Genomic DNA, 27,682 nt, shown 5'->3' on the forward strand with positions numbered 1-27,682 from the left:
CAGCGGTGGAGGTCCAGTCTACGGCGGCGGGGGTGTCTCCCGGCAGGCCTGGTAAGTCCGCTACCTTACAAGTATCCTCTTTAGCTGACGCATTGTGTGACTTTCTGGGGGTGGGGAGGGGGGGGGTGTCTGCACCTCCGCCGCCGGTGGCTGCACCGGTGGTGGCGGGCGTTGCGCCTGCCGCCTCCGGGTCCGACGCCTTGTTGTGTGAATTGGTGGGGGGCCTCAGGGAGCTTTTGGGCCGGGTGGCAGCGGTACAGGGCCCTTCGCCACAGGTGGCTCCGTGGGCGCCTGTGGCTGCGGGCACGGCTGGGGGGGTGCTCTGGCTGCTGGGGGGGGTTCAGTCTCCACATCTTCCCCCGGTGGCCCCGGTGGTAGGGCAGGTGGGGACTGAGAAGGCAAAGGCGGGGGGGCCCCGGAGGTGGCGACTCGTTCCGATCTGGTACGTATTGCGGATGCGGCGAGGGACGAGGTGTATATCTGCTACGAGTGTCCGCTGGGGGCTCATTTGAAACAGGAGGTCAAGGACAAAATTTACAAGAGCGAATACGTAGAGATATTCTCACTATTGCCGTTGGAGAAATTCAACCTTGATAGGGTGAAGCCGGATGACTCTAAAAAGGAGGATGAGGAGAAGAGGCGTTATAGGCTTATTCTGCGCACTTTCGTTAACTGGCTTCAGGCGTTCGCCATTATGGCAAGCGTCGTCGGCGAGAAGAACCCCGAGCATTGCTCGGCGTTGTTCGGGTACATGGATTCCATTGGGGAGGCGCACCGGGTTTACGGGGGGTCGGCTTGGCTCTGGTACGATGAGCAGTTCCGTCAGCGGCGGGCGGTTAGGCCTTCCCTTCGCTGGGATCAGAAGGATATCAGCCTCTGGATGCGGCTCATGGCGGCGGCTAAGGCCCCGGCGCAGTCTTTTCAAGGTGGGGCCGGGGGTGCGACCTCCTCAGGACCGTCGGCCGGGAAAAAGTAGGGAGTTTGCTGGCAGTTCAATGAGAACGACTGCAAATTCGGAGGATCGTGCAAATTTAAACACGAGTGTTCAGGGTGTGGGGGCTCCCACCCCGCGGCTAAGTGTTTTAAAAAAGGAAAGCGTTCCGGTGACGCTGCTCAAAAAAGGGACGACTCCGGTGAGGGGGGAAAGGATGCAGCCTTTCCTAAGTAGGTACCCGGATAGGTCGGCAGCGGAACTATTGTCCTCGGGGTTCAGGGACGGCTTCAAGATACCGTGTTCACTGGCGGTGGTGCCGCCGGTGGCGCGGAATTTGAAATCGGCTCTCCTTCATCCGGGGGTGGTGGGGGAAAAGTTGGGCAAGGAAGTGGCACTAGGCCGGATGGTCGGCCCCGCCCTTGCCGGAGCTGGTGGTATCTCCGTTGGGGGTGGTGCCTAAGAAGGAACCGAACAAATTCCGTCTTATTCACCACCTGTCGTTCCCGAAAGGGGGCTTAGTCAACGACTTTATCGATCCGGAAGCCTGCACGGTGTCCTACACGTCGTTTGATGCTGCGGTCCGGTGGGTGCGGCGGTATGGACGTGGGGCTCTCATGGCTAAGGCGGACATCGAATCCGCCTTTAGGTTGTTGCCGGTGCATCCCGACAGTTTTAGGCTGTTGGGATGTTGCTGGCAGGGCCAATATTATGTTGACCAGTGCCTACCCATGGGCTGCTCCGTCTCCTGCGCGCTGTTTGAGACCTTCAGCTCCTTTTTGGAGTGGGTGGTCAGGGACGTGTCGGGCCTGGACTCGATCATTCACTATCTGGATGACTACCTCTGCGTGGGGCCGCCTTCCTCTGGTGTGTGTGCGACTCTACTGTCAACGTTGCAGCACATTGCGGGACGTTTTGGCGTGCCATTGGCGGCCGACAAGACGGAAGGCCCCATGACGGAGATTAGTTTCCTGGGTATAGTGATCGATTCGGAAGCAATGGAATGTCGCCTTCCCAGGGACAAGCTCGAGGCCATGAAAACAGAAGTGAGGGAGTTTCAGGGCTTGCGGAAGGTGCAGCTGAGGACCTTGCACTCGCTGCTGGGTAAGCTAAATTTCGCCTGTAGGATCATTCCCATGGGCAGAATTTTTTGCCGACGGCTGTCGGCGGCTACGGCAGGGGCGAAGGCCCCCACTCATTTCATTCGCTTGTCTAAGGATCATCGGGAGGACTTGAAGGTATGGTATGAGTTCCTGGCATCCTACAATGGCAGGTCGATGTGGCTGTCCAGTCCGGTGAGTAATTTCGACGTGGAACTGGTGACGGATGCGGCGGGGTCCACGGGCTATGGGGCTTTCTTCAAGGGGCAGTGGAGCGCGGAACCTTGGCCGAGGTATTGGGTGGAGGCAGGCTTTCTCCGGAACCTGGTGCTGCTGGAGCTTTTTCCAGTGGTGTTGGCCATTGAGCTTTGGGGGGAGGCCTGCAGCAACCTTAAACTTCGGCTGAATTATGACAACATGGGTGTGGTCCAGGTCGTGAACCACATGTCCGCGTCATCACAACCGGTCATTCGGCTCATGCGGCATTTAGTGTTGAGGTGTTTGCAACTGAACATTTTCATTTATGCCGTGCATATCCCCGGCGTCGAGAACACGCTGGCTGACTCCTTGTCTCGTTTTCAGTGGGACAAGTTCAGAGAGCTGGCCCCGGCCGCGGAGGCTGTCGGGGTCCCGTGCCTGGGATGGATTTGGGAGCTGGCGCTGGAATAGCTGCCTCGTGGATAAAGCAGTCCATTAGCACAGCCACATGGTCGGCCTACGCCAAGGTATGTAAGGAATGGTTGGAGTTGGGTTCCGAAGCCGGGGTTGCTAGCGGGGGGCCTGATGATCGTTTGCAGGTAATTTATTTTGTAGCCAGGAACATGGAGCGAGGGGTGTCTGTGTCCGCCATTGAGAAAAAGTTGGCGGGTTTGGCGTTCTTTTTCAAACTGGTGGGGGGTGTGGATTGGACCAAGGACTTTTGGGTTAAGCAGGCGGTGAAGGGCTACAAGAAAGGGCGCAGGATGCCAGGAGGCCGGTCTCTTTTTCCAATTTGGTAGGTATCGGGGAGGTCTTGGACGGGGTGTGTACTGGGCGTTTTGAATGCCTGTTATTCACGGCGGCTTTTTCGCTGGCGTTCTATGGGGCATTCCGCATCAGCGAATTGGTTAGCCCTTCACGCCTGAGGGCCGGGGGGCTGATGAGGGAAGATGTGTGGATATCGGAGGACAAGGTTGGTATTCGGTTGCGCAGGTCGAAAACTGACCAGAGGGGCAGAGGGGTGGACGTGGTTCTTTTTTCTTTGCCGGGGGCCAAAGTGTGTCCGGTGTCAGCTGTCAAGGCATTTTTGGGGGTCAGGCCAGAGGTGGGCGGGCCGTTGCTTAGGCATGAGGATGGGTCTTTCTTGTCAAAGTACCAATTTGTGGCGGTTTTTCGCAGGTGCTTGCAAAAAATGGGCTTGGACAGTTCCGCGTTTTCGTCTCACTCCTTCCGTATCGGGGCGGCTACTGAAGCTGCCAGGTGCGGGATGAACGAGGCGGCAGTACGGAAGATCGGGAGGTGGGAATCTCGGAGGTTCCGGTTGTATGTGCGGCCACAGTTAGTGGTCGGTTAGGGGGGGGGGATCTAACAGGTGGGGGTTTACGTTTGGTTTACCGGGTGTTGGTGTTCATTGGTGAGCTGTGTGGCTTATTTGTTTCGTTTCAGATGGAGGGACTACACGCCTCGTCTGGATTTTCGGACATTCATATGTTTGCTGGGGGGCAAGGAGGGCTGATGCGAGGCCTGAAGGCAGGCAGCTGGGTATTTCCAGGAGGGAGGCAGTGTTGAGATGGCTGGGGATACCGGGGATGATGTGGGGAAGGGTGCTACCAGAAGTCGAGAGGTACGCCCGACTGGACAGGCCCCCCGATGTTCTGGTTATACACGCGGGGGGCAATGATTTTGGTGTCCGTAAAATCAGGGCTCTGATTACGGACATCAAAGCGGACATGGAGCGGCTGCGATCGGCCTTTCCGGGGACGGTGCTGGTGTGGTCGGACATCGTTGCCCATACACAATGGCGCAGGGCGCGGTCTGTGACCAGGCTCAATAGAGCCAGAGCGCGGGTTAATCGGGTGGTGGGCAAGTTCGTGGCACGCCTTGGGGGGCTGGTGGTACGCCATCAGGAACTGGAGACCAACGTGGGCATGTATCTGAGGAGGGACGGGGTCCATCTGACGCATGTGGGGATTGCTCTTTGGTCTATACAGGAAGGGATTCAGAGAGCGCTGAGGGTGTGTGGGGGCCCTTAAAGGTGGAGGTGTCATCCTTTCGGGCTGTGGCGGTTATTTCTGTTGGTCTTTTATGGTGGCAGTAGAAAACGTGTGAAAAAGGGGGCGGGGGGCTCATCAGTATTATGGGCCCCTTAGGTGTATTCCAGCGAAAGGTTAGTTGGAATACGGTAATGGTTGCACTGCGGGCGGGGGTTGTCTCCGAGCGTACTACACGGACTGGAGGCCTAAGGTTAATGTTTGCTCGCAGTGCATTGTTCATACTGGTTATATTGTGTATAAATGGTGCAGAATGGGGGGCTGCCAGAAAAGACCAACAGAGTGGGGTTATTGTATGTTATTGATATGTTGGATATTTGTGTTTCATTTAAGTTGGAGTTTTATATGATTATGTTTAAATAAAATAGGCTGTTGTGGCCAGTTTACTCCAAAGCAAAGGTGTGGTCTCTTTACTCTATAGTCAAGTAGGGGGATAATTAAGGGTTTGGAGTATATGGGGTCTCAACGGTCAAGGTTATTGGGTTACATCTGGACTACACTAGTCAAGGGAGGCCCGGAGCAAAAGACAGCAAGAATAGTGGAGGGCCGGGCATGACAGTGTGTCTAGTGACACCTGAAGGGTTAAGAGAAATGGGTGGGGGAGTTAGGAGGAGCAGGATTAGCTGTGAGTGGCAGGGGAGTGGCCTTATAAAGGGTGGGGCGGGGCCAAGGAGTTCAGTTGCAGCCAGGCGAGCACGGAGGAAACAGTTTTTCCCACCCTCCCTCCCTTATTGCATTACCTGTTGTTGCCGGTGTGTCTTTTCTTTTGCAGGTACGGTGATGGACGGTCGTCACGACAGCTGGGTTGACGGTTATTTCTGTTGGTCTTTTATGGTGGCAGTAGAAAACGTGTGAAAACGGGGGTGGGGGGCTCATCAGTATTATGGGCCCCTTAGGTGTATTCCAGCAAAAGGTTAGTTGGAATACGGTAATGGTGGCACTGCGGGCGGGGGTTGTCTCCGAGCGTACTACACGGACTGGAGGCCTAAGGTTAATGTTTGCTCGCAGTGCATTGTTCATACTGGTTATATTGTGTATAAATGGTGGAGAATGGGGGGCTGCCAGAAAAGACCAACAGAGTGGGGTTATTGTATGTTATTGATATGTTGGATATTTGTGTTTCATTTAAGTTGGAGTTTTATATGATTATGTTTAAATAAAATAGGCTGTTGTGGCCAGTTTACTCCAAAGCAAAGGTGTGGTCTCTTTACTCTATAGTCAAGTAGGGGGATAATTAAGGGGTTGGAGTATATGGGGTCTCAACGGTCAAGGTTATTGGGTTACATCTGGACTACACTAGTCATGGTTTATACATTATCAATATTTATTATTCATTGTTACCTTTTTACTCCTGTTTATTACACTCAGATAAACCATATCTCTCTTTCCCAGAAGTGCAATTTCATCGCTGGGGTTTATCAATAGACTGTCGGCACTTTCATGGATGCTGTGTTTATTTTCACACATTTTTATAATATTATTTTTATATTGTCTTATGGTTGTTCATTCAAGCTTTTTATATTTTTTCCACACATGTTTTTTGATATTGGGTTTCTTCTTCCCCTCCCCCCCCCCGCATGTGTTTTCTCTGTCCAGCTAATCACTGGAGCCAATCAGGTGTTGGGTGGGACTGATGAAGCATAAACCCTTATATGTATATATATTGGAGAATCTTTTTATCTCATTTGTAGCTATGACTAAGCATTAATTGTTAATGCAAAACGCGTCAGCTGTTCATCCCACCGTATGCTGTTGTATTGCTGTGCATTTTTTCCTTTTAAAATAAAGAGCACGTCTTTTTTCATAAAGGACTTCCTGGAGTGCGGCCTGTCCATCTATTTTCTCATCTGCTCACATCAGCATCAGGTGCTTGGTAGCTGGTGTTGATCCAAGCCTGATTCAGTTTTTATGAAGGTCAGATCGATCGACGGAGTCGGTGGAGAGGCGCACCCTGTGATCGGTCACAAAGCCTCCAGCAGTACTGAATGTGCGTTCTGAAAGAACGCTGGATGCAGGACAAGCCAGTAGCTCAATTGCGTACTGTGCAAGCTCTGGCCAGTGATCCATCCTCAAGACCCAGTAAGCCAGAGGATTTTCGGTGGGGAAGGTGTCCAAGTCTGATCTTGCCCCTAGGTATTCCCGCACCATGTAAACCAGACGCTGGCAATGGTTGCTGGAACCGGTCATACCTTGGGGCTGTGGACTAAAAAATTGTCTGAACGCATCGGTCAGACGGCCACCTTCTCCACCGCTCCTTCAGTGACTCACCGAAGCCTCAGCAACACGTTGTCCAGGACCAGCATTTGGTAATCACCCAGGTTCTGGGAACGCGTTGCACAGACCCTTCTGCAAGGCCTTCTGAAGCTGTTTCATCTTCTGCTCCCTCTGCGACGGCAAGATAAGCTCCGCAACCTTACTCTTGTAACGTGGATCAAGGAGAGTTTCCAGCCAGTAATGATCCCTCTCCTTGATACCACGAATACGAGGATCCTTATGCAGGCTTTGCAGGATCAGGGAGGCCATGTAGCATAGGTTTGCTGAGGCATTCGGGGCACAGTCCTCTGGGTCACTGAGGATGACAGGATCCGCAGCCACCTCATCGCAGCCACGTAAAAGTCCATGGGTTCCTTGGGACTGTAAGTGATCCCTTGAAGACTGCTGCTGCTGATGCTGAGTGCTAGGCTTCACCTCCATGCTGCTGATACAATCATCCTCCTCCTCCTCGTCCTCTTCCTGTGTGTTAGGCGGGCAAGCAGGACCACTGTCTGGATAAAGGGGGCCTTGAGAGGTAAGGAAGTCCTCCTCTTCCTCCCTCTGTTCTGCCTCAAGGGCCCTTTCCATTATTCCACGTAGCGTGTGCTCCAACATGTGAATAGGAGGGACAGTCTCACTGATGCATGCACTGTCACTGCTCACCATCCTTGTGGCCTCAAATGGTGACAGGACAGTGCATGCATCCCTGATCAAGGCCCACTGGTGTGGGGAAAAAAACAAGCTCCCCTGACCCAGTTCTGCTGCCATATTGGCACAGGTACTCATTGATGGCCCTCTGCTGCGTGTGCAGCTGCTGCAGCATGGCCAATGTAGAGTTCCATCTGGTGGGCATGTCACAGATTAGGCGGTTCTTGGGCAGGTTGTATTCCCTTTGGAGGTCTGCCAGCCGAGCAGTGGCATTATATGACCTTTGGAAATGCACACAGACTTTCCTGGCCTGCTTTAGGACATCCTGTAAGCCCGGGTACCTGCCCAAGAACCGCTGCACCACCAAATTCAGAACATGAGCAAAACAGGGCACATGGGTCAGTTGTCCCTGTCACAGGGCAGAGAGGAGGTTGGTGCCATTGTCGCTAACCACTATTCCTGGCTTAAGCTGGCGTGGCGTCAACCACCTCTGAGCCTGCCCCTGCAGAGCTGATAGAACCTCTGCCCCAGTGTGGCTCCTGTCTCCCAAGCACACCAGCTCTAGCACCGCATGGCATCTCTTTGCCTGCATTCCTGCGTAGCCCCTCGTATGCCTACAGAGCACGGCTGGTTCCGAGGACACATCAGCACAGGAAGAGGCCACAGAGGAAGAAGAAGAGGAGGGGGTGCAGGGGAGAGGTATGTCACGACCAGTAGTAGTGTCTTGGAGGCCTGGTGGCAGAACAACCTCCACAACTACTGTACCTTGCCCTGCGTCCTTCCCAGCTGCCAGCAGAGTCACCCAATGCGCCGTGAAAGAGAGGTAACATCACTGTCCATGCCTGCTGGATTATGAGTCAGCGGTAAGATGCACCTTACCACTGACCGCCCTGTCCAGCGAGGCATGGACATTGCCTTCCACATGGCGGTAGAGAGCCGGAATCGCCTTCCGTGAGAAAAAGTGGCGTTTGGGAACTTGCCACTGAGGTACCGCACATTCCACAAACTCACAGAAAGGGGCAGAATCTACCAACTGAAAAGGCAGCAGTTGAAGTGCTAGCAATTTAGCTAAGCTAGCATTCAACCACTGGGCATGTGGATGGCTGGGAGAGAACTTCTTTCGGCGCTGCAGCAGCTGGTGCAGGGAATTTGCCTGGTACAATCTGCCATCGGTGTACCGCTAGTAGATTGCCCGCATGTACTACTAGGTTGTGACACACCTAATTCTACACCTTCAGTCCTATCAGTTCAGGCTTCAGAGAGGACTGAGGGTATAGTGGGGTTGGAGATCCCAGCTGATGAGGGGCAAGGGGAGGTCCGCTTTGTTCTTTGGTGTGGGTCTTTGAGGTACGCTTGCCAACGAACTGCATGGCAGGTCGACATATGTCTGGTCAAGCATGTGGTGCCCAAGTGGGTAATGTTTTGGCCATGCGAGATACGCTTGAGACATATGTTGCAAATAGCAACGGTGCCATCTGATGCACATGTCTCAAAAAAGGCCCACACCAAAGAACTTTTGCAGTTACGTTGAGACACAGCAGCGCCCTGCACAGGTGTAGCTCTGCGATGTAATGCAGTTGGTGTGCCGCCCTTAAGCTGGCCCCTGGAGGGCATCCTGCCTTTTTGGAGATGTACCTGTGCCTCTTCCTCCTCCTCCTCTCTCCTATCAGGCACCCACGTAGAGTCAGTGACCTCATCATCCCCTCCCTCCTCATCACTGTCCAAATCCTGGCAGTATGCTGCAGCTGGGGGAACATGACTGCCAGATTGCTGTCCCTCTCGGGCACCCCCTCTCTCTGGGCTCACATTACTGCCTTCCTCTATCTGTGTTCCATCATCAGAGCCTTCAAAACGCTGCGCATCTTAATGCAGCATGTACCCAACACTGTGTTAAAACAGTTCGGGGGACTCCTCAGGAGAACATGGTTGGACTAGGGAAGGAGTGAGTGATGCCATTGTGCAGAGGGAAGAGGACGCCTTGGCAGCTGCTTTGCCAGACAAAGTAGGCTCAGCCTGGGTGAGAGAGGATGAGGAGGATGAGGATGGTTTGGTCATCCACTCTACTAATTTCTCTGCATGTTGAGGCTCAACACGGCCAGCTCCCGAAAAGGACGAGTGTGTCAAACGGCCACGTGCTGAAGAGGATGCACCGTGTCCACCACCAGCACTGTTGCCTCTAGATGCAGAGCCTGCTTGCCCTCGTGACTCTCTGCCTCTCATTGTTGTCCTTCCAGACATTATAATGGCCTGCACAGGACAAAATCAGTACACACACCTCGTAGCTTTAGGTGCAAACTGCAGAGGACACATGCAGAAAAAACCCAGTGGGCCAGATTCTCAGAAGAGTTACGACGGTGTATCTCAGGAAACACCGTCGTATCTCTGTTTTTTGGCCCGGGTATCTATGCGAGTGATTCCTAGAATAATTTTCGCATAGATACGGCCAAGATCCGACAGGTGTAAGTGACTTACACTGTCGGATCTTAAATGTAATTCGCCGCCGGCCACTAGGTGGCGTTTACGTTCAGGTCTCATTTGTTTATGCAAATGAGCCTGATACGCCGATTCCCGAACGAATTTGCGTCGCGTAGCCGTCGTTTGCGTAAGCGTAAGGTTACCCCTGCTACATGAGGGGTAACCTTACGCCAGTCCGCCGTATGCCATGTTAAGTATGGCGTCGGGTCCGCGTCGTCTTTTCCCGTCGGGTACGTTGTTTTCCTAAGTCGTTCTTGAATACGACTTTACGTCAATGACGCACACGTCGGCGTCATTGATGTTTTCCGTTGAGAACTGGAGCATGCGCACTGGGCTATTTTAAGCCCGGCGCATGCGCAGTTCGCTCGGCACGGGGGCGCGCTTAATTTAAATACAAGCTGCCCCCTTTGAATTACGCGGGGATATGCCTGGTCTTTTACACTACACCGCCGCAAACTACGGAGCAAGTGTTTGGGGAATACAGCACTTGCTCCTGTAAGTTGGGGCGGCGTAGTGTAAATAGCTTACGCGACGCCGCCACAGGATCCTAGAGAATCTGGCCCAGTACGTTTAAGTGCAAACTATACAGCACTAGTGCAGTAAACTCCAAGTAGGTCTAAGTGCAAACTATACAGCACAAGTGCAGTAATAACCAAGTACGTTTAGGTGCAAACTATACAGCACAAGTGCAGTAAACACCAAGGCCCGGATTCACAAAGGAGTTACAACGGCGTATCTCCAGATACGCCATCGTAACTCTGAGTGCGGGCCGTCGCAACTCGGCGCCTGATTCATAGAATCAGATACGCCTCACAGTTGCCTAGATACGAGCGGCGTAAGTCTCCTACGCCGTCGTATCTTAGGGTGCATATTTACGCTGGCCGCTAGGTGGCGTTTCCGTATATTTCCGCGTTGAATATGCTAATTAGATACGCCAATTCACGAACGTACGTACGCTCGGCGTATCAAGATACGTCGTATACGTAAGGCGTCGGACTGGCGTAAAGTTACCCCTCATAAAGCAGGGGTAAGTCATGTTAGGAATGGACGTCGGAAACGTGCGAACAGCGTCATATTTTACGTTGTTTGCGTAACTTGTCCGTGAATGGGGCTGTGCATAGGTTACGCTCACGTCGACTAAGCATTGAGCGGGCGTAATTTACTTAAAAAATTTGACGTGATACTGAGCATGTGCACGCATGAGCCGTTCGTAAAAAGCGTCATTTACGTGGGGTCACGAAACATTTACATACAACACGCCCCCTAATAGCCTAGTTTGAATTAGGCGGGCTTACGCCGTGTCAGATACACTACGCCGCCGTAACTTACAGCGCAAGTTGTTTCTGAATACAGGACATGGCGCTCTAAGTTACGGCGGCGTAGTGTATCTGAGATACGCTAAACCCGCCTAAAGATAGGCGTTTGTATGTGAATCTGGGCCCAAGTACGTTTAGGTGCAAACTATACAGCACAAGTGCAGTAAACTCCAAGTAGGTTTAAGTGAAAACTATACAGCACAAGGGCAGTAAACACCAAGGGGCAGATCCACAAAGAGAGTACGCCGGCGTATCTACTGATACGCCGGCGTACTTTCAAATTTCCCGCGTCGTATCTTTGTTTTGAATCCTCAAAACAAGATACGACGGCATATGGGTTAGATCCGACAGGCGTACGTCTTCGTACGCCTTCGGATCTTAGATGCAATTCTTCGGCGTCCGCTGGGTGGCGTTCCCGTCGTTTTCCGCGTCGAGTATGCAAATTAGCTATTTCCGACGATCCACGAACGTACGAGCGGCCATCGCATTCTTTTACGTCGTTTCTAGTCGGCTTTTTTTGGCGTATAGTTAAAGCTGCTATTTGGTGGTGTACGCAATGTTAAGTATGGCCGTCGTACCCGCGTATAATTAAAAAAAAAAAATTTGTTTGCGTAATTCGTCCGTGAATCGGGCTGGACGTAATTTACGTCCACGTCAAAACAATGACGTCCTTGCGACAACATTTAGCGCAATGAACAACGGGAAATTTAGGAACGGAGCATGCGCAGTTCGTTCGGCGCGGGGACGCGCTTCATTTAAATGAAACACGCCCCCTACTCGCCAATTTGAATTACACGCCGTTACGCAGCGAGAGATAGACTACGTCGCCGTAACTTACGGCGCAAATTCTTTCTGGATTCGAACCTAAGAAAAGTAAGTTACGGCGGCGTAGCGTCTCTCAGATACGCTGCGCCGGGGCAGATCTTTGTGGATCTGCCCCCAAGTACGTTTAGGTGCAAACTATACAGCAGCACAAGTGCAGTAAACTCCAAGGCCCAGATTCTCATACAATTACGTTGCTCCTGGGCAGCGTAACGTATGTGATTTACGTTACGTCGCCGCAGGTTTACAGCGTTAGTGCCTGATTCTCAGAACACTTACCTGTAAACTTGCGGCGGTGTATCGTAAAAGCGCTCGGCGCAAGCCCGCCCCATTCAAATGGGGCGGGCACCATTTAAATTAGGCGCGCTCCCACGCCGAGCTTACTGCGCATGCTCCGTCGGGTAAATTACCCGACGTGCATTGCACTAAATGACGTCGCCCCGACGTAATTTGTTTAGACGTTAACGTAAATGGCGTCCAGCGCCATTCACGGACGTCTTGCGCAAGCGACGTAATTTTTTTAAATTTTGACGCGGGAACGACGGCCATACTTAACATTGGTTGCCCCTCATAATAGCAGGGGCAACTTTACGCGTCGCTTAAGCTACGGAAACGTCGTAAATTCTCAGCGTCGACCGCACGTATGTTCGGGAATCTCGCGTAATTACCTAATTTGCATAGATGACTGGGAAAACGACGATGCGACACCTAGCGGTGGGAAAAAAATTGCATTTAAGATCTGATAGCGTAAGAGCCTTACGCCTGTCAGATCTAATGGGTATCTATGCGTAACTGATTCTAGGAATCAGTCGCATAGATAGCCGGGGCCAGATTAGGATTTACGACGGCGCAAATGGTGTTGCGCCGTCGTAACGCCATTGAGAATCTGGGCCCAAGTACGTTTAGGTGCAAACTATACAGCAGCACAAGTGCAGTAAACTCCAAGTTCGTTTAGGTGCAAACTATACAGGCTTTATATCAAAACTCAGGGCCAGATTCACATATAAATGCGGCGGCGTAACGTATCGTCTATACGTTACACCGCCGCAAGTTTTTAGCACAAGTGCCTGATTCACCAAGCACTTGCGTGTAACGTAAAGGCGTCCGGCGCAAGCCCGCCTAATTCAAATGGGGCGTGTACCATTTAAATTAGGCGCGCTTCCGCGCCGGACGTACTGCGCATGCTCCGTTTTGAAATTCCCGCCGTGCTTTGCGCGAAGTGACGTCATTTTTTGAACGGCGACGTGCGTAACGTACTTTCGTATTCCCGGACGTCTTACACAAAAAAAAAAAAATAATTGAAATTCGACCCGGGAACGACGGCCATATTTTAACATGGCTCGTCTAAAGTTAAGCCATGTTAAAGCAGGCTTAACTTTGCGACAGGAAAAAATTACTAGCGACGACGTAACGAACGCGAAAACCTTCGTGGATCGCCGTAAAACCTCATTTGCATACCCAACGCTGGAAAACAACGCAAACTCCACCCAGCGGCGGCCGAAGTATTGCATCCTAAGATCCGACGGTGTAAGTCAATTACACCTGTCGCATCTTAGGGCTATCTATGCGTAACTGATTCTATGAATCAGCGGCATAGATACTCTCAGAGATACGACGGCGTATCAGGAGATACGCCGTCGTATCTCTTCTGTGAATCTGGCCCTCTGAGTTTTTCACTTTGGGTAGAGGAACTAGACAAGGGTGCCCCCTTTCCCCTCTCTTTTTGCCCTTGCTATAGAACCCCTTGCATGTGCTATGCGAAATAATGTCAATATCAAGGGGTATTCCAAAGGCCTAATGGACTTTAGTGAGCCTCTACGCAGATGACATGTTGCTATTCCTTTCAGACCCCTTAATTTCCCTTCCTAACCTTGTCAAAATAATAGACACATTTCTTGATCTCTCCAGACTAGGGGTAAATTTATCCAAATGTATTGCAATGCCAATAAATATTCCATCTCTGTCGACATCTTTACAGGAAAGATTCTCCTTTAACTGGAACTCACATTCGTTTAAGCAGGGCTCAAAATTTCAAGTCCTGAGCTACTAGCCAGGCCTCAAGGCGTACTCGCCACCAGTTGCCCCGCCCAACCCCTACCATGTCCTGCCCCCAATCCCGCCCCTAGACACGCCCTCATGAATCTCATGAAATAGCACTTAAATGTTTTATGCAGAATTAAGTTATAAAAATAAATATTAACAACTTTATCCGTGCCCAAAAATGCAGCCTGCCCATGTCTACCAATGCAGCATGTGTCCCCATTTTGCAGCCAGAGTTCCCCCCCCCCACATTGCAGCCAATAGTCCCCCCACATTACAGCCAGCAGTCCCCCCACATTACAGCCAGGAGTTCCCCCCACATTGCAGCCAGGAGCTCCCCCCACATTGCAGCCAGGAGTTCCCCCCACATTGCAGCCAGGAGTTCCCCCCACATTGCAGCCAGGAGTTCCCCCCACATTGCAGCCAGGAGTTCCCCCCACATTACAGCCAGGAGGTCCCCCCACATTACAGCCAGGAGTTCCCCCCACATTGCAGCCAGGAGTTCTCCCCACATTGCAGCCAGGAGTTCTCCCCACATTGCAGCCAGGAGTTCCCCCCACATTGCAGCCAGGAGTCCCCCCACATTGCAGCCAGGAGTTCCCCCCACATTGCAGCCAGGAGTTCCCCCCACATTGCAGCCAGGAGTCCCCCCCACATTACAGCCAGGAGTCCCCCCCACATTACAGCCAGGAGTCCCCCCACATTACAGCCAGGAGTCCCCCCCACATTACAGCCTACCTGTGCTGAGTAGGAGAGGAGCCAGAGCCGAGCCACCGCCGCCGCCTGTTTGTTAATAGTGCAGGGAACATTACAGCTTTCAAATCAATAGCTGCCGCCCATAAACGCAGTCGCTCTTACTGCACGTGTGCAGTTTTTTTGCCCATAAACGCATTAGCTGTTACTGCACGTGGGCTATTTAATTGCACATAAACGCAGTTGCTGTTACTGCATGTGGGCTATTTAATTGCACATAAACGCATTTGCTCTTACTGCACGTGTGCTGTTTTTTTCCCATAAACGCAGTCGCTCTTACTGCACGTGTGCTGTTTTTTGGCCATAAACGCAGTCGCTCTTACTGCATGTGTGCTGTTTTTTTGCCCATAAACGCAGTCGCTCTTACTGAACGTTTGCTGTTTTTTTGCCCATAAACGCAGTCGCTCTTACTGCACGTTTGCAGTTTTTTTGCCCAAAAACGCAGTCACTCTTACTGCACGTGTGCTGTTTTTTTGCCCATAAACGCATTAGCTGTTACTGCACGTGGGCTATTTAATAGTACAAAAACACAGTTGCTGTTACTGCACATGGGTTATTTAATTGCACATGAACGCATCTGCTCTAACTGCACGTGTGCTGTTTTTTTGCCCATAAATGCAGTCGCTCTTACTGCACGTGTGCTGTTTTTTTGCCCATAAACGCAGTTGCTCTTACTGCACGTTTGCTGTTTTTTTGCACATAAACACAGTCGCTCTTACTGCACGTGTGCTGTTTATTTGCCCATAAACACAGTAGCTGTTAGTGCACCTGTGCTATTTAATTGCACATAAACACATTAGCTGTTACTGCACGTGTGCTGTTTATTTCTGATTTTGTCCTGTGCAGGCCATTAAAAGGTCTGGAAGGACAACAAAGAGAGGCAGAGAGTCACGAGGGCAAGCAGGCTCTGCATCTAGAGGCAACAGTGCTGGTGGTGGACACGGTGCATCCTCTTCAGCACGTGGCCGTCTGACACACTCGTCCTTCTTTTCGGGAGCTGGCCGTGTTGAGCCTCAACATGCAGAGAAATTAGTAGAGTGGATGACCAAGCCGTCCTCATCCTCCTCATTCTCTCTCACCCAGGCTGAGCTTAGTTTGTCTGGCAAAGCAGCTGCCAAGGCGTCCTCTTCCCTCTGCACAATGGCATCACACAATCCTTCCCTAGTCCCACCATGTCCTCCTGAGGAGTCCCCCGAATTGTTTCAACACAGTGTTGGGTACATGCTGCATGAAGATGCGCAGTGTTTTGAAGGCTCCGATGACGGAACACAGAGGAAGGCATTGATGTGAGCCCAGAGAGAGCGGGTGCCGAGAGGGACAGCAATCTGACAGTCATGTTCCCCCAGCTGCAGCATACTGCCAGCTTTTTGACAGTGATGAGGAGGGAGGGGATGGTGAGGTCACTGACTCTACGTGGGTGCCTGATAGGAGAGAGGAGGAGGAAGAGGAGGAGGAGGAGGAGGAGGAGGAGGAGGAAGAGGCACAGGCACATCTCCAAAGAGGCAGGATGCCCTCCAGGGGCCAGCTTAAGGGCAGCACACCAACTGCATTACATCGCAGAGCTACGCCTGTGCAGGGCGCTGCTGTGTCTCAACGGTACTGCAAAAGTTCTTTGGTGTGGGCCTTTTTTGTGACGTGCATCAGATTGCACCGTTGCTATTTGCAACATATGTCTCAAGCGTATCTCGCGTGGCCAAAACATCACCCACTTGGGCACCACATGCTTGACCAGACATATGTCGACCTGCCATGCAGTTCATTCGCAAGCATGCCTGAAAGACCCACACAAAAGAACAAAGCGGACCTCCCCTTGCCCCTCATCAGCTGGGAGCTCCAACCCCACTAGACCCTCAGTCCTCTCTGAAGCCTGCACTGATAGGACTGAAGGTGTAGAAATGGGTGTGTCACAACCTAGTTGTAAATGCGTGAAATCTACTGATGGTAGCAGACAAATTTCCCTGCCCCAGCTGCTGCAGCGCCAAAATAAGTACTCTCCCAGCCATCCGCATGCCCAGCGGTTGAATGCTAGCTTAGCGAAATTGCTAGCACTTCAACTGCTACCTTTTCAGTTGGTAGATTCTGCCCCCTTCCGTGAGTTTGTGGAATGTGCGGTACCTCAGTGGCTAGTACCCAAAGGCCACTTTTTCTCACGGAAGGCGATTCCCGCTCTCTACCGGCATGTGGAAGGCAATGTCCATGCCTCGCTGGACAGGGTGGTCAGTGGTAAGGTGCATCTTACCGCTGACTCATGGTCCAGAAGGCATTGACAGGGATGTTACCACTCTTTCACGGCACATTGGGTGACTCTGCTGGCAGCTGGGAAGGACGCAGGGCAAGGTACAGTAGTGTTGGAGGTTGTTCTGCCACCACGCCTCCAAAACACTACTACTGGTTGTGACACACCTCTCTCCTCCACCCCCTCCTCTTCTTCCTCTGTGGCCTCTTCCTGTGCTGATGTTTCCTCTGAACCAGCCGTGCTCCGTAGGCGTACGAGGGGCTACGCAGGAATGCAGGCAAAGAGATGCCATGCGGTCCTAGAGCTGGTGTGCTTGGGAGACAGGAGCCACACTGGGGCAGAGGATCTGTCAGCTCTACCGAGGCAGGCTCAGAGGTGGTTGACGCCACGCCAGCTTAAGCCAGGAATGGTGGTTAGCGACAATGGCACCAACCTCCTCTCTGCCCTGCGACAGGGAAAACTGACCCATGTGCCCCGTTTTGCTCATGTTCTGAATTTGGTGGTGCAGCGGTTCTTGGGCAGGTACCCGGGCTTACAGGATGTCCTGAAGCAGACCAGGAAAGTCTGTGTGCATTTCTGAAGGTCATACAATGCCACTGCTCGGCTGACAGACCTCCAAAGGGAATACAACCTGCCCAAGAACTGCCTAATCTGTGACATGCCCACCAGATGGAACTCTACATTGGCCATGCTGCAGCGGCTACACACGCAGCAGAGGGCCATTAATGAGTACCTGTGCCAATATGGCAGCAGAACTGGGTCAGAGGAGCTTGGGTTTTTTCCCCACGCCAGTGGGCCTTGATCAGGGATGCATGCACTGTCCTGTCACCATTTGAGGAGGCCACGAGGATGGTGAGCAGTGACAGTGCATGCATCAGTGAGACTGTCCCTCTTATTCACCTGTTTGAGCACACGCTACGTGGAATAATGGACAGGGCCCTTGAGGCAGAACAGAGGGAGGAAGAGGAGGACTTCCTTACCTCTCAAGGCTTCCTTTATCCAGACAGTGGTCCTGCATGACCGCCTAGCACACAGGAAGAGGACGAGGTGGAGGAGTAGGAGGATGATTGTATCAGCAGCATGGAGGTGGAGCCTAGCACTCAGCAGCAGCAGCAGCAGTCTTCAAGGGATCACTTACAGTCCCAAGGAACCTGTGGACTTTTACGTGGCTGGGATGAGGTGGCTGCGGATCCTGTCGTCCTCAGTGACCCAGAGGACTGTGCCCCGAATGCCTCAGCAAACCTATGCTGCATGGCCTCCCTGATCCTGCAAAGCCTGCGTAAGGATCCTCGTGTTCGTGGGATCAAGGATAGGGATCATTACTGGCTGGAAACTCTCCTTGATCCATGTTACAAGAGTAAGGTTGCAGAGCTTATCTTGCCGTCGCAGAGGGAGCAGAAGATGAAACATCTTCGGGAGGCCTTGCAGGAGGGTCTGTGCAACGCGTTACCAGAACCTGGGGGATTACCAAATCCTGTGCCTGGACAACGTGTTGCTGAGGCTTCGGTCAGTCACAGAAGGAGCGGTGGAGAAGGTGGCCGTCTGACCGATGCGTTCAGACAATTTTTTAGTCCGCAGCCCCAAGGTATGACCGGTTCCAGCAACCATCGCCAGCGTTTGGTTTACATGGTGCGTGAATACTTAGGGGCAAGATCAGACCTGGACACCTTCCCCACCGAAAATGCTCTGGCTTACTGGGTCTTGAGGATGGATCACTGGCCAGAGCTTGCACAGTACGCAATTGAGCTACTGTTTTGCCCTGCATCCAGTGTTCTTTTAGAACGCACATTCAGTGCTGCTGGAGGCTTTGTGACCGATCACAGGGTACGCCTCTCCACGGACTCCGTCGATCGACTGACCTTCATAAAAATGAATCAGGCTTGGATCAACACCAGCTACCAAGCACCTGATGCTGATGTAACTGAATAATTTTTTTGAAATGACAGATCCCTTGGAGACTGCCTATGCTGATGCTGAGTGACTGTCCTGTTATGCTGCTGACTGAAAATCCTTTTCCTCCTCACTGATCTTGCTGATAGCTAGTAAGAAAATGTTTGTTTCTGGGCTCCACCACCAGTGCCTAAGGCCCAATTTTTCTGCCCCTGTTAAACAGGAGCATCTAATAACAATTTCTGATGCAATACTTTGCATGTGGCTCTTTGCTGCGCTCCAATTACAGTATCTGTGAGGGGTTGCAATGTTGTGTTGTGCCTAAGGCTCAATTTTTCTGCCTCTGTTAAACAGGGGCGTCTAATAACAATTTTTGATGCAATACTTTGCATGTGGCTCTTTGCTGCGCTCCAATTACATTATCTGTGAGGGGTTTCAGTGTTATGACACCGCCACCAGTGCCTAAGGCCCAATTTTTCTGCCCCTGTTCTAGTACTTTTCTTTGTTTGATTATTTTCTAATTTGAGTTCATTCTAGCTTTCTCCTACGTTATCATAGTGTCATGTTTATTTTCCTGTACTAAATACTCATCATTGTCAATGTAAACACCACAAATCTAGCTTTGTTCTTTTAGGCAGCATTGATATAATAAGAAGCCACACATTGTTGAGTATCCAAAAATATTTTTTGTATCACACTTAAAATCTCTTTAATTTTTTTTTGTCAAGAAATATATTTTTGCTTTGAAATACTTGTTTACATCTTTTTTTTTTTTTTATTATTATTTTTTTATTTTTTTTAGCACATCAATGAGATTCTTCAGTTTTTGGTCCACCTTTCGGTTTTTCTTTATAATCTTCTCTAAGGCGAGGTTTGTGTCCTCTATTTCTGCCCTGCAGGACATGATCTCCCCAATTAGGACTTGGGCACTGTAGGTACTGTAGGTGTCCAATCCGCCCCCAACAGCTCGAACACCTCCTGAAATTTGGAAAAAAAAACATGTATTACAATTATGCAGGCCTACATGTATTACCTGAAGCTGTGCTGTATGACACTGACCTGATGTGGTGGCATTTTCCACTTCCTGCACATCCGGCGAGGGTGGGGCTTGGCTCTGTGTGGGGTTGGTCGGCTCCACTGCTGCAGCTTGATTGCGCCCTATGAGATTGTAAAAAACGGGGTACATGAATCAAAAAGATTAGAGGCCTGAAAGAGGAATATCAATCATTCTTTTTAAAAAGTGTGGTACAATTGTCTGTTTTTACAATCCTTCTAAGCTTAACACAGGATGGTATCCATTACCAAAGCTGCTGCATTTCTCTATTATTGGCCAAGTTTCCTACATGGAAAAAAAACAAGTATCCACTGTATGACCTCTGTGTGACACCCTAACTAGGTTGTTCTTGTGGCCAACACTTAGGGCCAGATTCACGTAGCTTGGGCGCAGCGTAACGTAACCCGTTTACGTTACACCGCCGCAAGTTTTCAGATTTAGTGCCCGATCCACAAAGCACTTACCTGGAAATTTGCGGCGATGTATCGTAAACACGTCCGGCGCAAGGCGGCCCAATTCAAATGGGGCAGGTACCATTTAAATTAGGCACGCTCCCGCGCCGGACGTACTGCGTATGCTCCCGTCGCAAATTTCCCATACGTGCTTTGTGCGAAATTACGACACGCCAACGTTTTGAGAATCGCGACGTCATCAAAGCACTTACGCCGGGAAAAAGAAAAAATTAAAAAAAAAAATCAAAAGCGACGCGGGAAAGACGGGCATACTTTAACATGGTGGAGTACTTTTCCACCATGTTAAAGGTGCACTATCTTTGCGATGGAAATCTAACGCGACGATGTAACGATGGGAAAAACCTTTGTGGATCGCCGTAACTCCTAATTTGCATACCCGACGCTGGTTTACGACGCAAACTCCCCCCAGCGGCGGCCGCGGTATTGCATCCTAAGATCCGACTGTGTAAGTCTATTACACCTGTCGGATCTAAGGGATATCTATGCGTAACTGATTCTATGAATCAGTCGCATAGATACTCTGAGAGATACGACTGAGTATCTGAGATACTCCGTCGTATCTCTTTTGTGAATCTGGCCCAGGGTGCCGATCCTGACTTCCCTGGGGCCCGAAGCAAAATTACATGGCACATTAAAAATGAGAAGCGGGGGGGGCGCTGACGACAGTGACATGTCACATTAAAGAACGTTTAGAAGTGGGGGGAGGGGGTGTTCTGCTGTCGGAAATGACATCTTACATTTAATTGAGAAGCAAGGGGTACTGACTTCTTGCCTCTTCTCCCATGCAGCCAGCGAGTTGAGAAGCGGGGTGAGAGGGCGAAAATGACTTTTTACCAGACGGGGCCTTTAGTTATTTGGGGGCCCTTCGCAGCTTTGCGGGGCCCTAAGCGGCTTGCATAGTGAACCTATAGGGCGGATCGGCCATGCCAACCATTGTGCTACTAAGTCCATATGTGTAATCAACTGCTGTGCCGAGCATACTCTCCTTTTACTGTATATTGACTTAAGTTGGATTATTTAAATCTAGTTAATAACACATCTACATTAAATAAAAAATTGGTCTCACATAAACAGATCTTTAGCTAGATTCAGGTAGATGGGCGCATATTTGTGCCGGCGTAACGCAACGTATATGCGCTACGCCGGCATAAGTCGGAGAGCAAAATAGACGATTCACAAAGCACTTGGGGGCACAATTACATACAATTGGACAGGCGCAGCGTATCATAGATACGCTACGCCGCCGTATCTTACCTGGCTTAAATTTGAATCCAGGAAGAATTCGCGCCGTAAGTTATGGCGGCGTAGTGTATTTTTGGCGGTGGAGAGGGCTTGATTAATTTAAATGAAGCGCGTCCCCGATTGAACTGCGCATGCTCCATTTCGAAATTTCCCGCCGTGCTTTGCGCGAAATGACGTTGCAACGACGTCATTTTTTGAACTTAGACGTGACTTACGTCCATCCCTTTTCACGGACGACTTACGCAAAAAAAAAAAATCAAAATTCAACGCGGGAACAACAGCCATACTTTAACATGGTAAGTCTATCTATACGCCACAAAATAGCAGCTTTAACTATACGCCGGAAAAAGCCGGCTAGAGACGACGTAAGAGAATGCGACGACCGCGCGTACGTTCGTGAATCGTCGGAAAAAGCTCATTTGCATACCCGACGCGGAAAACAACGCAAACTGTACCCAGCGGACGCCGATGTATTGCAGCTGCGATCCGAAGGCGTACGAAGCCGTACGCCTGTCGGATCTTACCCAGATGCCGTCGTATCAAACTAAAGATACGACGTGGGAAATTTGAAAGTACGCCGGCGTATCAGTAGATATGCCGGCGTACTTGCTCTGTGAATCTGCCCCTGGATCTCCAATTTGCGCCGGCCGAACCTAAATTTGAAGGTGTAAGCCGGTGTAAGTGGGTGTGAACTTATGCAAATGATTGTCTGAGCCTGGTGCAGTGGATTACGCCCGGCTTATCTTCTAAGGAGCATGCGCAGTGATGTCTAAGTCTGATTGCTTCATTGTGCGCATGCTCACACCTAGGCCGGCCGAACTTCCCCTTGTACGTCGACCTATCGGCTTGCGCCGAGCGCATAAATATGCCCAGACATGCGTCCGTCCGACGCAAAATTACATTCTGCTTTTCCCCCCCTGAGCAAGGTAATTTTGCTGTTCGCTTGTTATTGGATTGCTTCTTTTGCTTTATGATGGCTGCTCCCGTCAGCAAAAGGAAGAAGAACTTTTCTCCACAGGAGAAGGCAATAGTTATTGCTGGTATGGAGCAGTATGATCGCTTCCTCCATGGTGCCCAGAGTCGGGATACCACCCACGCCAGGAAGCAGGAGATCCTGGACACTATTGCCGCTCAAGTCAATGCCCTTGGCAATGTCCCCCGCAGCGGCAAGGACATTAATAAAAAAATTAATGATCTGCGGCTCCGTGTGCGGGAAAAGCTTGCGACTATTCGTAAGCACCAGAGTGGCACGGGGGGTGGACCACCCTGTAACATTGCACTGACCCCGGAATGAGGAGAAGGTCGCCCGGTGCATGCAGAGGGAGCATTTGGAGGGAGTTGAGGGGTTTGATTCCCGGGATGATGCCTCGAGGACAGGCATCATCCCGGGAATTTGGGATGATCCCCTATTTGGTGTGTAGCATGTGAGAAGTGTGTGGGTCCCCCAACATGTGACTGCTTTGTCTCATCCACAGATGTGCAGGAGGGAGCGGCCCCATCTAGTGGCAGTGGCCGTCCCAACACATCTGCCCCGGAGCACCCTCAGGAAGACCCCCAAGATGCTGCGGTGGAGGGGAGTGTCCACACTTCTCCTCTCGAGGAGGTGGTGGAGGAGTCTGTGGACCTTGGGCAGATTGGGCTCATTATAGAGGAGTCCATTTTGATGGCTGGGCCCTCTCATACCTTCACCCCCATCAGGAGAAGCCCCTCTGCATCTCCCACCAGCAGGGGAACCACCTCAAGGGGCTCCCCATACACCCGCTCCCTTGAGTCTTCTGCCCCAAGAAAGGCGACGCGGAAGACGAGGGGTGTACCCATTAATGTCCAGGACCAAATAGCCCTGGACCAGAGCCAGCAGACCCGGCATATGGGGGAAGATAGCCTGGCACCTGCAGCAGATGGCTCATAAGGCTGGCCAAATCCATGAGGCAGTGCTGGATGCCAGTTGTAACAGCTCTGCAGTGGCCACCTGTTTGGTGGACCTGGTGGCCAAGGTTAATAGCCTTACTGAGGCTGTAAACGCCAACACGGCTGCCATCCAGGAGGAGGGGAGATGGAGGCAACGCAATCAGCGGTCAAACCTCACCCGCCAGCTGAGGATGCAGGCCCAAACCAACCTGTTCCTCAGCCGGATTGCCGTTGCCTTGGAGGGCAGGCAGCCATCACCTGCCAGGAGTGGCCCACCCGGAGATGAGCCACCTCCAGATGTCCCACCCCCCCACCCCCACCCCAGGCTCCCCCCAGGCAGCTGAGGAGCCAGAGAGGTGGCAGCAGGCGCAGCCGCCGTTAGGCAAAATAACTGCCTTTTTTTTTCAGGACTTTTTGTTATCTGCTCAGGTGATGAGTTTTTTTTTTATATGCTCAGGTGATGAGTTTTTTTATTTTTGAAAGCACACGGTGAGGAGTGCTGCTACAGTGTGACTGGTGTGTGAATGTGGGGGGGTGACACTCCTGCCAGTAAGGATGGTTACCCTCAGTCGTTGGGGAGAAGTTATCCCCATGACCCATGTGAATGGTGTATGAATGTACAGCAACATAATTGGAGCCTTGGCGTGGCGTTGCTGCTCCCAAGTCCCGTGCGGTGTACTTGTGCTAATCCAATTTGATGAGGATGTGGGGTGTGTGCTAGGGACCACAGTGGTGTGCATGCGTGCATTCTCCTTGTGCCATGATGAATGTGTGTGTTTAATGTGCAAACATGTCTTCTGTTAGCCGTCTCCCAATCTCCAGGCCCTTTCTCATGGTGTAGTTGTGTAGAATGCAACATGCACCGATGATCTGGCACATAAAGTTTGGGGAATACAACAGGGTCCCCCCCGGACTTATCTAGGCATCGGAAACAGGACTTCAAGAGGCCAAATGTGCGCTCCACCACTCCACGGGTACGTATGTGTGCACCATTGTATCTTTGCCCTCCTGGGGTTTGGGGATTCCGGAATGGAGTCATGAGATGGGGTCCAAGTGCATATGCAGAGTCACCTGGAAGGGAAAAGACAGGAGGATGTTAGTCATGCATGTGCCCCTCGTGATGTCTGCATCATGGGGTGGGACAGTCATGCCTGACACCCATGTCACTCACCAACCAGCCAGCTGTTCCCATACATGTTCAGTTCAAAATCTGTTGGGATGGTGCTTTGACGGTATATGTAGCTGTCATGGCTGGACCCGGGGTGTTTGGCACGGACATGCCATATGAGGCATTGGGCATCGGCTATCACCTGTATGTTGATGGAATGCCAATGCTTCCGATTGCGGTATATGTGCTCTGTGTCACGGGGGGCTGTAGTGCTACATGTGTGCAATCAATGGCCCCCACGGTGCGTGGAAATCCTGCAATTCTGTAGAAATCCTCCATTGCCTTCTGCTGCAGATGCTCCTGGGTGGGTTTGATGAAGTGGTGGGACATGCGTCTGAGGATTGCGGGGACAACCTGGTGCACACATCTGCTTATGGTGGATTGTGACATCCCAGACACGACTCCACTTGTACGCTGAAAAGATCCACTTGCAAGGAAATGCAGTGTTGCCAGTACCATGACTAGTGGCTGCACTGCATGTGTGCGATGTATCTTGCTGGTGATGTCATCATGCAGGGTTCTGGCTAATTCATGGATGGCATCAGGGCTGAATCTGAAGATGCGATACACCTCCGAATCACCCATGCCAAAGATGTTCATGCGCGTGTGGTATATCCTCTCCCGTGCCCTCCTACGAGTCGGTGGACCCATTAGTAGTGCTCGGAGCACGCCTGCCCCTGGCATGTTGGCACACAGATGTGTTGTCCTGCAAGTGTGGGTGCTCAGCTTGCTTAGCTCGTCCGTAACGCTGCTGTAGCTGCTCTCCAGCTGACCTGTGTCCATCTGGTGCAAAGTTATTCCACCTTTTTGATAGAATAACTTTAGGCCTGACGTACGACTTGCGCGCACCGGGCTTACCCTGCGTCGGGCGCACTTACATGTGTGAATCGGCGTATCTCCCTCATTTGCATATTTGAATAGGAAATCAATGTGAGTGCAAGATGCGTCGCGCCTAAATATGCGCCCAAGTTAGGCCGGCGTAGAAAAGTTGCGTCGGTCGGAGGAAGCCTATTTTCAGGCATATCTTGTTCTGTGGGTACGGAACAAAAATGTGCCGGCGCATGTTTACACTTACGCCGCGTATCTGTAGATAGGCTGGCCTAACTCTTTCTGAATCCACCTACTTAAATAGAATGAACAACCAATTATTATTCCCACAAACATGAACCTTGAGACATCTATTCTTGAACTGTATATATACACACAACCTGAAATAAAAAGCACATGCCGCAAAATAATAAAAACAAATATTCAGAGTACACATGAAAATTACTTACGTCTTCTGATGACTCTTCGAATTCTATCCATCTGGTCCGGCTCTCTGATTTTCAAATCCGACCATCTCTTGCGCAACTGCTACCTGGACCTCTGCACCCGAATTTTGCATGGATAGTCCTCCGAACCTTCTCCATGATCTGGGCCTTGACTTTATTGGGGTTCTTGTAAGGACCTTTTTTGCAGTCGTAGTCCTCCTTTTTAAGAATAGCCACAATCTCAACCATCTCGTCTAAGGTCATGTTGGTGGCTTTGTACCTCCTGCTCCTCCTGGTTTGTGCCTGGCCTCTCTCCTGCCTGGTTGCAGCATGCTGTCTCTCCTCCATTATGTCTTCAGACTCTTCACTGTCTTGCATTGATCGACTAAAAAGGGGCGTGGCAATCACTAGATAGATCATCATGGGCGGGGAAACGTGCAGAGCTTCTCACATGCGCAGTGTATACAGGGATATTGCGTGAATGAGAACGTCATTCACAATCGGTAGAAAACGTCGGAAAAACGATCGTGCAGAACGACGATACGAAACTTGATTTTTGGACTTTATGATCAGTGGATGAGTTTGTGGGTTAGATATGGGGAGGAAGCTAAGGCTTGACTGACATTCGCTTTTTTTGCTTAATTTTGACTTTCAGGAATAATGGAGGCCTTCAGAGAACAGGAGTTCTTCACAGAATTTGTTCAAAGGGGGCCCCGGATGGCAACCCCCCTTTTTCCCCCAAAAAATTATTTATTCAGCCAAGATCTGGCATTGTAATGCCCCCCCCCAACCCTAAAATAATCGACATATTGTTGCCAGTTGCCACACAGCAGTGCACTTTGGGGGGCCAAGCCTGTATGGACAGTCTCACGGGCCACCACCACTGGAACATCAGTGGCCTCATCAGGCACAAGTGTCATGTAGTTTGTTGATGGTCTCTTTAGGAAATTGTGCAATATGCAGGAGCAAAGTATGACATGGTTCAGATTCTACTTAATAAACCTACAGTCCTTATCTTGTTTGGATGCCAGTATACTGCTGTTCAAAGTATATAGGGCCAAAAGGTCTTGTCAGGGCCGATCCTCGCTAAAGGCTCACTATGCAAGCCGCTTAGGACCCCGCAAAGCTGCAAAGGGCCCCCAAATTACTAGAGGCCCTGCCTGGTGAGAAGTCATTTTCGCATCCCTTACCCCGCTTCTAAACTCGCTGGCTGGCTTGAGTCATTTACGACAGAACACCCCCTCCCCCCGCTTCTCAACTTTCTTTAATGTGACATGTCACTGTCGTCAGCGCACCACCCGATTCTCATTTTTAATGTGCCATGTCATTTTGCTTAGAGCCCCAGGGAGGTCAGGATCAGCACTGGGTCTTGTAATGACCTGGGGGGAGTGGTGGCGGGGAAACTCATGCTATTTTTTTCAATGATTTTTATCCATATTGCAGGGACCAAACATTACATTGAAGCCACAAGCAGTATTAAATTACTTTTTTCTGAGAGTAATCTCATGTTGTGCAGGGACATTTCTAAACAGGTGCCACTACTATAGACACCCAGCAGGTACGATATTTAAAGGAATTTTTTTTTCACGCTCTGCTTTGGCACCCTGCTCCCTCTTCTGCTGTGCTGGTGGCTCTGTGCGACCACCGCCTCTTCCTCTGAACTACACATCATCCTCCACATCATCTTCCACCCAGTCTTCACCACTGCCCTCCTTGTCGGTCTGCACAATTGCAAAAGCACCAGCAGTTGGCAACTGTGTTTCATCATCATCCAAGACGTGCTGTGATGGTCCCCCCATGTACTCATCTTGAAATATAAGTGGTTTGGCATCGGTGCACTCAATCTCTTCCACTTCTGGGGCTGGGCTAGG

The 27,682-nt window shown here is 51.0% G+C and overlaps 1 protein-coding gene across 2 annotated transcripts in view; it reads right to left on the minus strand.

Annotated features, from left to right (window-relative positions):
* RAMP2 (receptor activity modifying protein 2) overlaps window positions 1–27,682 on the minus strand; it is an 893,533-nt gene that overhangs the window by 543,549 nt on the left and 322,302 nt on the right. The window lies entirely within an intron of this gene.

The sequence above is a fragment of the Rana temporaria genome, chromosome 12 (genome assembly GCF_905171775.1).
Source record: "Rana temporaria chromosome 12, aRanTem1.1, whole genome shotgun sequence".
Lineage (NCBI taxonomy): Eukaryota > Metazoa > Chordata > Amphibia > Anura > Ranidae > Rana > Rana temporaria.